The 11,201-nt window shown below is 39.6% G+C and overlaps 1 non-coding gene across 1 annotated transcript; it reads right to left on the bottom strand.

The window, feature by feature from the left end:
- Window positions 1-4,169: 4,169 nt before the first annotated feature.
- TRNAL-CAA lies at window positions 4,170-4,275 on the bottom strand. The gene is made up of 2 exons: window positions 4,238-4,275; window positions 4,170-4,215 (listed from the first exon to the last, which is right to left on the bottom strand). It is a non-coding gene; the product is annotated as a tRNA-Leu (tRNA).
- Between the last annotated feature and the right edge of the window lie 6,926 nt (window positions 4,276-11,201).

Here is an 11,201-nt window from a genome sequence, read left to right as displayed (position 1 = left end):
TCAGGTACCCTTAAAACCACCAGTGCAAAAGGCTGAGGGAGACTACAGAAGCACAGCAGACCATTAATGCCACCCAAAAGAGAAAAGTGGGTCAAAGAATGTAAAAACTCTTATTCTTACTCAAATAAATAATTCTCCTTCTATGGGTAGCAGCAAAGAAGAAGTGGAAGGAGTACTGAGGTATCTTCCCAATAACTCCAAGAGGCACTTGTGAGTGAAACAGGAATGCAGTGCAGGAGGTGGTGGTGGTGAGGGGGGAGGGTCCTCTTAAAGAGTAGTTTTGTAATAATTCTGTAATCATGTTTTTGTTTTTTAGCCAAAATTAACCATTTAAAATCTAATATGCCAGTCATGTGGAAAGCATCTTTGGTTCCTTTTCCACAATAGAAATGTTGAAACAGCTATTTTCCCTCCCTTTATACTATCTTCTTGTCTTTTTCTAACTTAACCAGTTCTCCAACAAAAGTGCAAATTATTTGAGAGTCTTCAGAGATAATCTTGTCTGCAGCTCTGTAAAAGACCCTGTGAGAGCAGTGGGTACACATTGTCAAAATAACTGCTACTGCAAATAGAAAGAAGAGAACTTTATTAACAGTATAACAGTTCTCAAATTGAGCAACACCAAGTGAAAGCAGGTGTTCCAAAGCATTCAGAGGCATTGGGAATTTATAGTCCAAAAATAAAGAGAAATGGCAGTTGTCAGGTGAGCTCTGTTCTAACGGCTTATCAGAACATTCCTGGCAGAAGTAAACTTGTCCAAAACTGATTAGTCAGAGCTTAGGCCTCTTTTTCCTTGTCCTATTTCCTGTAAATCTCGTTCTCTAAACTGCACATTCCCGAAGTCTAATTGTGTCAGAGTAGAGTGTGCACCTCCTTTGCTGGGAGCCAGGTTTGAAGATCTATTTAGCATTCCTTTTGTAATATGCACATGTGATACCATGCCCTATACATTTATTTTTTTTAGACATAATAATATTGTGAAAATTATTTTCATTTCCCCTATTTAAGCTTTCACATTTCATTTCATATTTCACCTACCTACAGTTAATTTAAGTTTGAAAGGAAGCTGGGCCTGCTTTGCAGCAATTGAAACCTTTTCATTCCCACTCTGTGAATTCAGGATGTGGAATCCCAAACAGAACATTTAGATCTTGTCCATGATGAATGTCTCCTGGGAATTCAATTGTCAAATGAACCACGTTTCTTTTTTCCTGCCAAGTCTCTCACATTTTAATCATTAGGATAAATTCAATCAAATGAGTATACTCATGCATGCTCATAATGAAGAGAAATATATGGCTGTGTTATGAATGTTCAATAACTAGCATTAGCTGTTTAGTCTCAAGATCCAGTATTTATATTCTTCTCTCAAAAGATAAGGAAATCTTGGAATGTGGTGTTCCTGTGGCAGAATGAAAATCACTTAACTAGGATATAAGCCTCACAAGTACAGAAATTTTTTGTTTGGTTAGTTGTTTTCACTGTCATATCCCTGGGGCTGCATCTCTGGCACTTTAATAGGCACTCATTAAATATTTGTTTGATGCATAATTAGAAATGCCTTCAGCAGAAAAGAAGTGGTAAATTACAGTAGGATCCACACTGTGGAATAATTTGCAATATTTCCTTAATGAGGGTTCCGGTTTGTTAATGCTGTTTATGCAAAATACTAGAAATGGATTGGCTTTTATAAAGGGGGTTTATTTGGTTACATAGTTACAGTCTTAAGGCCATAAAGTGTCCAAGGTAAGGCATCAACAATCGGGTTCCTTCACTGAAGGATGGCCAATGGCTTCTGGAAAACCTCTGTTAGCTGGGAAGGCATGTGTCTGGTGTCTGCTTGCTCCCAGGTTGCGTTTCAAAATAGCATTCTCCAAAATGTTGCTCTAGGGGCATTTGGCCCTCTCTTAGCTGCAGCTCCTCTTCAAAATGTTACTCTCAGTTGCGCGCCAAAATGTCACTCACAGCTGCTCTGCATCTGCGCCTGTGAGGCTCTTTTTAAAGTACTCCAGTGATCCAATAAAGACCCTCCCTGAATAGGTGGGCAACACTTCCATAGAAGGTCACGCCCACAGTTGATTGAGTCACATCTCCATGGAAATACTGAACCAATAGGTTCCAACTTAATCAACACTAATATGTCTGCCTCCACAAGATTGCATCAAAGATAATGGCGTTTTGGGGGACGTAATACATCCAAACTGGCACAATAAGGAAAAAGAATGAGTGTTCACATGGAAAGATCCCAGGTTATATTAAGTGAAAAATACCATTCAGAGAATGATGTGTACAGTATGACCACATTTCTGTAAAAAATAAACAAAACATTTATAATTACATATATGATACCAATCAAAAGCTGTGGATTCTTTGCCCAGTGTGCTCAAATGACCAATTCCTGAGACACCAATGTTTCAAAGAAAGAATTTATTGCTAGGCTTGAAGCAGAAGATCAGACGGCCTATCACCCTAAAAATCTGTCTCCCGGTGTCTAAGGAGTTCAAAGTTTTCACGGATTCCAAACAAGGGGAGATGGAGTCATTACCATCTCAATAGCAAATACAGCCAGAAACAATTTAGAAATGTAAAAGAGGGTGTAACAGTGACTTTTTAAATATAATCTTAAAACTGTAAGCAAGCTGGAAATTGTAAAGTAGCGTTAAAATATAACCTTCAAAGCTGGAAGCATGCTATAATAAGAGCTCTTAGTCTCACAGAGGAGCAATATGTAAATGTAAAGTCTGCACCCACACCCGAATAAGCTTTAATCTATTGCCCAAACCTCCCAGATATGAGTAAGCCTTTCATTTTTCTTCCTTGACTGGGAGGCATCCTTCCTAGGTGTAACAGGATGTAAATCCTGAAGGAAATAGGATAAACTACTGAAATTCTCCAAACCTCTGTTACCTGTTAACTAAGATGATTATCTCTCTTTGTCCCTGAAGGGTATAAAAGCCAATTGAAAAATCACTTCCGGGAGGCTGATTTGGGAAATCTTCCCCTGTTCTCTCGCCAGCATGTACCCAAAAGAGGGTAAATAAACCCTCTTTTCCTCCTCAGCCTTGTTTGGTGTGACTTTTATTGGCTGTGCAAAGCGACAATTCCAGATTTGGGACGGTCCCCTTCAACAAGGGGAACTGTACTAGAACCAAGTTAATGGTTAGTTCTGAGCTGATTCAAGTTGCTACATTTGCATTAGAGGGGTTGCCCTCTAATGCAACATGATTACATGTTTCTAAAGTAAAAAAATGGATAAATGGAGTACAACTGAGGGTCAGTCACCAGGTTTTTACAATCACAAGGTCACAAGATGAAAGCTATACAATCATTATCAGAGATCAAGGTAGCTGGATTACAGTTCAGAGATTTCAGGCATTTCTCTGTTACTCTAACATACCACTAAGTAAAAAGAAATATCAATATTGAGTAATCATAATCATCCCTTAAATCCTAACTTTTCGGTTACATATATGGAAATGCGAAGAAAAAAGAACTGTAAAGAAATACAATAAATTGTTGCCATCTGGGGGAGGAAGGTATAAACGTTCACGTTTTAGTCTATACATTTGTGTGTAACAGGAGTTAAAATGGTACTCAGTTTTTACTGGAGATAAAACAATAATTATCAGATGCCAATGTGAGTATGAATATGCATAATTGACAAAAAAAATGTTTGAGCACTAGTTCCGTGACTGTTGAGTATGGCTCTGTGTAGAATTTTTAGCCAGCACTGCCATAAGCAAGAGGGCTACGTGTGATTGGTGGAAAAGTACTACAAGAAACATCCAGGGGAGGGCCTAGGACTTGGACAAAACAAGCGAAGCCTGGCGAACACCCGGCAGCTCCCCCCGGACTCACTCACTTCCTTTCTACCCCGCACAGCTGGGCAGTGTACAGTCGGGATCTCAAATCTCGCGACTTCTAGGTCATCTCGCGATGCAGCAGGACCAACCTTTATTAACCGCCGCTCTTTATTAGGCTTTTTATTCCCACCACAAATCTCGCGGCTTCCAAAAGATATCGCGATGCTTCCGCAATCAAATTTTTTCAGGGTTGTCCCTATGACAAAAATTTAAGTCAGTTTTTAAAATACAAAGGTTGTAGGTGTCTGTTTCTACTCGTCAGACTAATATACTTGTGGCAGAATTTAAAGGAAAATAAATACCCTGTGTCAGAAGTGGGATTCGAACCCACGCCTCCATTCGGAGACCAGAATCCTCGTTGTAAGGAAGCAGAGCTTGAGTCTGGCGCCTTAGACCACTCGGCCATCCTGACACACGAGAACATATTGGAGATTTTCTCCTAAAGTAGATATTGTCGAGCAGCTCTTCTATGACGTATATCATGCGTGTACGTGGTGACGCTAGGGTCACACGGCCTGTGAATTGAAAGGGGAAAAGATTTTGCGGGAGAAGAAAAACCGTTTGTGGATAAAACTGAACGCAGGTTTCTCATGGGCCTCGCAACAGTCATCCCCATCGTGAGAAGGGCCCGCAAACATTCATTGTGCCTAGCTCACCCCCATCCGTCTCTCGCCCGGATTTCGGAAAGAACATACTTTTACTTTAGCTGCCTGGTTTGCTTTCCAGCCTCTAATTCTCTGAAATTTTTAGCGTGGTTAGCGTCGACAACGGGATTCTTTCTCTTTAAGATGAGAAACAACAAAAACAAAAAACCTGAGCCCTAACAAAAGTCCTTGGTTCTACGTCATGACTTCTTTTATCCCCGCTATCTCGGCTTTTGTCACCAGCGTTGCCTTGCCACTAGTTGGAAAGCCTTTTTCTTGGGCTCCAAAGTTGACAGCCAGGGGAAAATTAAGAAAGTGCACGGGGCGCGGTAGTTCCGGCCAGTACAGGAGCCACAGGGCAAAGTCCGTCTCCGACTCTTGGGCCCTTGACCTGTCCTGGGTCCGGAGAAGCTCTGAGAGCGACGTTTTGCCCCCAGACCCTTGTCGTTCATAGATGCTCCGGATTTCAAGCCTTTCAAGGCGTCCATTGCCAGTCGGGGAACCGCCGTGGTTTTTAATGAAGTGACGGGTGAGAATAAAGACGTGCTGCCTCGCCCCCCCCGCCCCCCCCGCCCAGCCTTTTCCAGCGGTTCCCAAACTTGAATGCAGAAATAGCATCGCGCCAATAATCTGAGCTCCAGTCCTGTAAGGCCCGAGGTCACACTGTGTGATACTGGGAATAAACAGTAAAAAAAAGCATTCCCTCAACTAGACAGAGTACTCTTAAGGGTTAGGAACCCCGCTAAATCCTAACCTTTGTGGGCCAAATGGCTGCCTAACACAGTGCTTGAACACAGGACAGGCACCCGTTAACGTCTCTGAAGAAAACTTTTATAAAATGGGGTTGGGGGCACTGGGTAATTTTTTAAACTGCTATATTTTCGGCTGTGAAGTTCAGAGTGTAAAAATGTAGATTTGGGAATTTTAATTAGGTTTTGTCCTGACATGTAAATACATCTGTATTAACTCCCAAAATTTACTTTTCTCTATCTGTAAGATCTGCAAGAGAGGTAATTTGAGTTAGATTTCCATCTACTTCATATCCTATTTTCTATTATTAAAGAGAAAATGATAGTGAGAGGTACAGGGAAATGGCCCCCTACTCTATCTCCCTTCAAAATAGGAGATTTGCTATATTTTCTATCATCAGATATAGCTCAATTGGAAGGAAGTTTCTCAAGAAGTGATTCCCAACATGGCAGAGTGACCTCATTAATATTGATATTCTTCTTTCTCTTATTGCTAAATACAAACTACAGAAAATAAAGACATCAAAAATAAAATAAAAATTATCCGTAATCCTGCTATCAACATTTTGATATATCTTCTCCTAGTTCTGTCATGTAACATAATTTTTACCAAAAAAAAAAAAAAAAAAAGGTAGGGTGCACTTCAGTTTGCTAACTTGCTTGTAAGCTTAATGCATTATCATCGTCTTGCCCAGCAGTTAATATTCTTTTGCATAAGTTTTAATGACTGCAGGTAACAGGTAGTGTTGAATCCTGGATTGTTTCTAATTTTTCATTTTTATAAACAATGCTGTGAAGAAAATCCTTGTGTAGATAATATTTTTAAATTACAACTATTTCCTTAGGTATAAATTTTTGAAGTCAAATCAGTAGACCAAAATTTATCCAATTTCAAAGGCTTTTGATACATACTGTCCTGTTGCCCTCCAAAATCTTTAAAGCAATTTAGATACCCAAAACCTGCCCATCACAGGCTGCTATCATTAAAAAATAAACAACAACAAAACACTTTTAATGGGTGAAAAATGGAAAGGCACTGTTGTACAGCTTTATTAGTGAGGTTCAGCAATTCATGGTTAAAGGATTTTTATTTCTTCCTTGGTGAAATGCTTACTTATTTGTATTCTTTACCAAATTTTTGTTGAGGTGTTCATTGTTCCTTATTGATTTATAAGACCCCATTATATGAAAGTCAAACTCTGATAGTTTTTACTTACCAAAAACCAATGCAGCAATTCCTATCTTTTACTAACAAAAATCCCTAAGTTCATTAACATTTGCTCTATTTCCATCTCATGGAAATTATGAGCTATAAAATTAATAAGGCTTCCATTTAAAACTTTAAAACCAAACCGTGGCACATTTATTTACTTTTATTCCTGGTCATTTCTTGTCCCATTGTTTTTCATTCTTCCTTTACAGCACATTAAACTGCTACTTTGATTCTGTTACACGTATTGGTTTTTTTTTTTTTTTTCATATTGTGTTTAAAAGCTTGAAATCCTTTCTTGAATCAGGTAGATGAGGTAAATAAAATATGTAAATACGTATGTTTAGTATTCACTAACAATATTTATTGTGCAATAGGAACTCGGAAGTCCCAGAGGCCATTCTACATTTTTATGAAAACAGAGGGATTTTGAAAGGCTGATAAATTATTCTAATGGAAGGGTACTAAAAAGAAAACAAGTTGACGGCAGTAGTCCACAGTAACTTAAAAACAGAATTCCCAACCTTGCAAATGAATCTCTTGAGTGGGTCATAGAAATATCTGATTCTCTGCTATCATGTCCAGGATTTACTTTAGAATAACAGGGGTGGGTGAAAAGTGAGATGAGGATATATTTTAAGTAGGATTGACCATAACTTGGTAGTTGTTGAAGTATGGGGTGGGAGGGGCTCGCAGGATATTCTCTCCACTTTCGTGTGTGCTTACAGGTTTCTATGGGAAAGGATTCACAATAGGTAAAACAACCCACTACCCATGATCTCATCAAAAGCATGTATGCTAATATTTTCATCTATTTCTTTGCAGTTTTGTTTTTTTTTAAATAAATGGGTAGGTTGAAACAAATGAACTCTTTTTACACTAAAAGAAATTAATACATTATGTATTATTCTAAAAATATATATTAAGTAAAAATGTATATATAAAGTATAAATATATCTTTATATATTTTCTAATTAAATTCTTGTGTATCATAAATCCCATATTATTGGGTTTGGCAATCACATTCCACACAGTATATTATCCAGGCAAATACTATATTTGTTCTGAATGAGGACTCTGGGAAAGAGGCACAAGTGTACCTAAAAGGCTACCTTCATACACAAAATCAAGCCAATAAATAAGCCAGACCTGAAAAAGTCATACTTTCTCTCCAACAGAGAAAAAGGAAGTGTATCTGGGGCAACATGGTCAAACTTAAGTATTGTTTGTATGTTTTGAAATCCAAAATACCTCATTAACATCCTAGCAAACTAATTCCTCCACAATAATCTCACCAGCACTGGCTTGATTGGGGTTTCTTGTCAGTCTTCGAAGAGACCTCATATAGGAGAAACTCCTGAGTTAAACAAGGTGCAGGGATTTAGTGATTTACTTACATTAGCTAAGTTAAAATTTACTGCAGTTCCCAACTAGTGAGCACAGGCTTCTCAGTCTCCAAAAAGAGAGGGCACTTGAGCTAACGAAGAAATGCAGACCCAGGAATTCAGCTTCCTCTCAGACCCCTGAGGTCCACAGTGAGGAGTCCTGCAGCACATGATGCTTCCCTCATCTACAGATTGTCCCTTGCTGTTCTCCATTTCTTTGTCACATTATTTTTTCTCTTAACTGACTTTGTTAACTTTTCCAAGGACAGAAGCTGTGTTCTCTTGCATTCTTCTCAGGAGTCAAGTTCAGCTGGGGTACCCAACACTGGTTATTTGAATCAAAGAATCATTGCCTTTCATTTGTGAAGAATAGGCAACCCACTTACCATTGGTAAACTAGGAATCTTCTGAGTTTTGTTTTTTATTTTGCTAGAAGTGTGGTGATTTCCATATATACTCTTTGGTCTGCATCTCAGATAACCAAAGGCATTAACAAATGGCTCTTATTTATCATCTGACAGCCATTTATTCTTAATTTCATGGTGACTTTAAGTTTAGGCAGTTATCACATGTACTGTCTCATCTCCTCCTCATGGAAGGCAGGGACCTTGTTCCGTTTTCCTTTTTTTCTCTGAACCTGTCTCTTCTAGACCTCGTTTGCCCCTGGACAAGATGCTGTTCTCTACAGCTGAAGATGGAGAAACAGACATACACACACACACAGTATTTTCCTGAGGCAGCAAATGAATTGAGGTATGAGAAAGTGTTGAAGCCCTGATGGGGAATCAACAACTTCAGATATTCTGAGGGAAAAATCAGAGAGGCCAAAAGAATCCTACTGAGCCCATGTTAGGGGCTCAAATCCTGATTCAGTTAATTCAAAGGTTGCTTACATTCCTGCAGATGAGCAAATTTAAAATCGTTTACAAGTTGCATTTAACTCCATTCAAAAAAAATTTTTAATTAAGAATTTAAATATAATTAATGCCTACTAACCCACCACAAGAACCAGGAAACAACAACTCACATTAACCTATGTCCTCCTCTTTTATTTCATCTTCCCATATGGCCAAAAGTTAACCATTATCCTTTTGTTCATATTAAAAAAATAATATTATACAGTCTTCTGAGACTTTTTCACTCTGCATTATGTTAGCAATATTCACCCTTGTACATACATCCCTGTTCAAGTTGGAAGTAGCTTTGTTGAATCCAACAAGGTTGCTAATCACTGCTGTAGCTTCTTCTCTTAAGAGGCATTAAGATATTATTCCTAAAGCACTGGGTCTACTGGAGATAAAGTAGTACCAGAATGAGATCCTCGATGTTAGTCTGGAGACAATCTCATCACTTGGGCAGCAAAGACCAGAAGTCCACACCAGGGGTACTTTCCTAGGACTGCTATAGTGTCTGTCCTCTTTGTGGATATTTTTCTTCCTCCCTGTCCCAGTGGACTAAATTAGGGGAACGTGGAATGCACTTTAAAGTGAGTATCTTCACTCAATTTTCCAACTTCAGGTCCTCAAGTGTACAGAAAACACACTCACTGCTATAAAGTAGGCATCCCAGGTCAATGGATTGGTACTCCAAGGCTTCAACCCTCTGCTCTGCCCTCCCACACAGGAAAGCAGAATCTACATTAATTGTGGGGCAGGATATGATGTATGTGGTCATGTTTGCCTCAGTGTAAATCCTGGCTCTGCTGCCTCCTAGCTGTGTGCCTTGGTAAATTATTTTCTCTGTGCTTCAGTTTTCCTCATCTGTACAATAAGACTTCATACTATGTACCAAACACCGTTCTATATGAATGTTAATGTCGTATGTGTGTTTTTATCTCAGAGTATTCCACAAAAGCCTCATGGAAACCTCTCTTTGTAGTATCTGGTTATATTATTTCCCTTAAAAACCTGATAAATAATCCCCCAGGAATAGGGCTATTTTCTCAGCCTGATCCTTCCTCCTCAGTACATGGCCTCCTTTGCACTACCCAAGGGCTTGGGCCTGTGGTTCTGGGTTGGGAGACTCAATTCTGGGCCACTGATCTACGCCAAGCTTTGCTGTATTACCCCACTGCCAATTAGAAAAATGACTTGAGACAACCCTCTTCTGATGAAGTTATTGGATTCATCAATACAGAGCTGTAGGCTGTGGATGTTCAACACTACTTTCTCAGCACCATGAGAAAGTCATGTTATCCAGGTGGAAATAAAATGTCAGTAAGAAAGGGATGCTGGACCCTTAAGGAAATTAACCTTTCCTCCCCCACACCCCTCTTTTAACTCACTCCAACATCTATGCATTCAATCCTACTAAGACTGGGGAAACAACAACAATATAAACATCCATACTCACTTTATTTTTAAACAGAGGGGCATGTGCCCAAAGAAAAGCACGGCTAAGAAACACAGGGACTTGCTCAAAATACTCTGCCTCAGCCTTCTGTCCCCGAAATACCTCATGATCCAATGGCTATGGAGATGGAGCTGCCCCTTGATGGTATACACATTTGAAAAACCTATTCCCTCATCCCCAAGGAGATGGAAAAGAAGGCAGCAAGTCAATGAATCCCTGGAATACTGCCTAAGAATGCTTGCAGGGATGGTGTATGACTGACTGCCAGTCTACAAACAAGATGGGGACAGGATCTAGGGACAATGATGGTGTTAGGCAGAAAATCATCCTGGAGGATACACATACAGCACCAGGATGCACTTCTCATTAGAATGGAGTAGACAAAACTCTCGGAAAAGATACAGAGGCAAAAAGCACATTGATTAGAACATTATCTCAAAACAGTGGTGGGGCCCTTTCCCACCATTATCATAAAATAACTATAACTAACCAAAACACATACACACCTCTTTAACGAAGTTAATAAAACTACGGCAGATGGGGTAGAGGTACTATTCCTGGAAGGAAAAACTGGGATAAAGGGAGTCATGCTGACAGGGCTTATAGTTCCACTCTAGTTCTTAGAAAGGAGCCCTTGTCCAGAAATGACAGCAAATACCCACAATCACTATGTGGGACTGAATCAGAGAAGCCAGGCTGGACCAGGAAGGTATATTTTGATGGCTCTCCAAAACCAGACGTTTTCCATAGTCTTTTGCCCCTCCAGTAAATGTGTAAAACTAGAAGGTGTGAAACATCTGATATTTTTATTTGTGGGCAATGTAATTTCATCACGTCTCACAATTTGCCTGGGAAGGGAGAGGACAGCAGAGAACATGGGCATGGTAAGTGGTAAGGATATCCAACTGTGATGGATAGGAAATGGCAAAGCCACAAGATGCCTTGTACCTGGGGTAGAATTATGGCCAGCAGCCATTTTAGCCTGAGTTCACCTCCTC

Source organism: Choloepus didactylus, chromosome 7 (genome assembly GCF_015220235.1).
Source record: "Choloepus didactylus isolate mChoDid1 chromosome 7, mChoDid1.pri, whole genome shotgun sequence".
NCBI classification, from domain to species: domain Eukaryota; kingdom Metazoa; phylum Chordata; class Mammalia; order Pilosa; family Megalonychidae; genus Choloepus; species Choloepus didactylus.
This window is presented reverse-complemented; position numbering and strand designations above follow the sequence as displayed.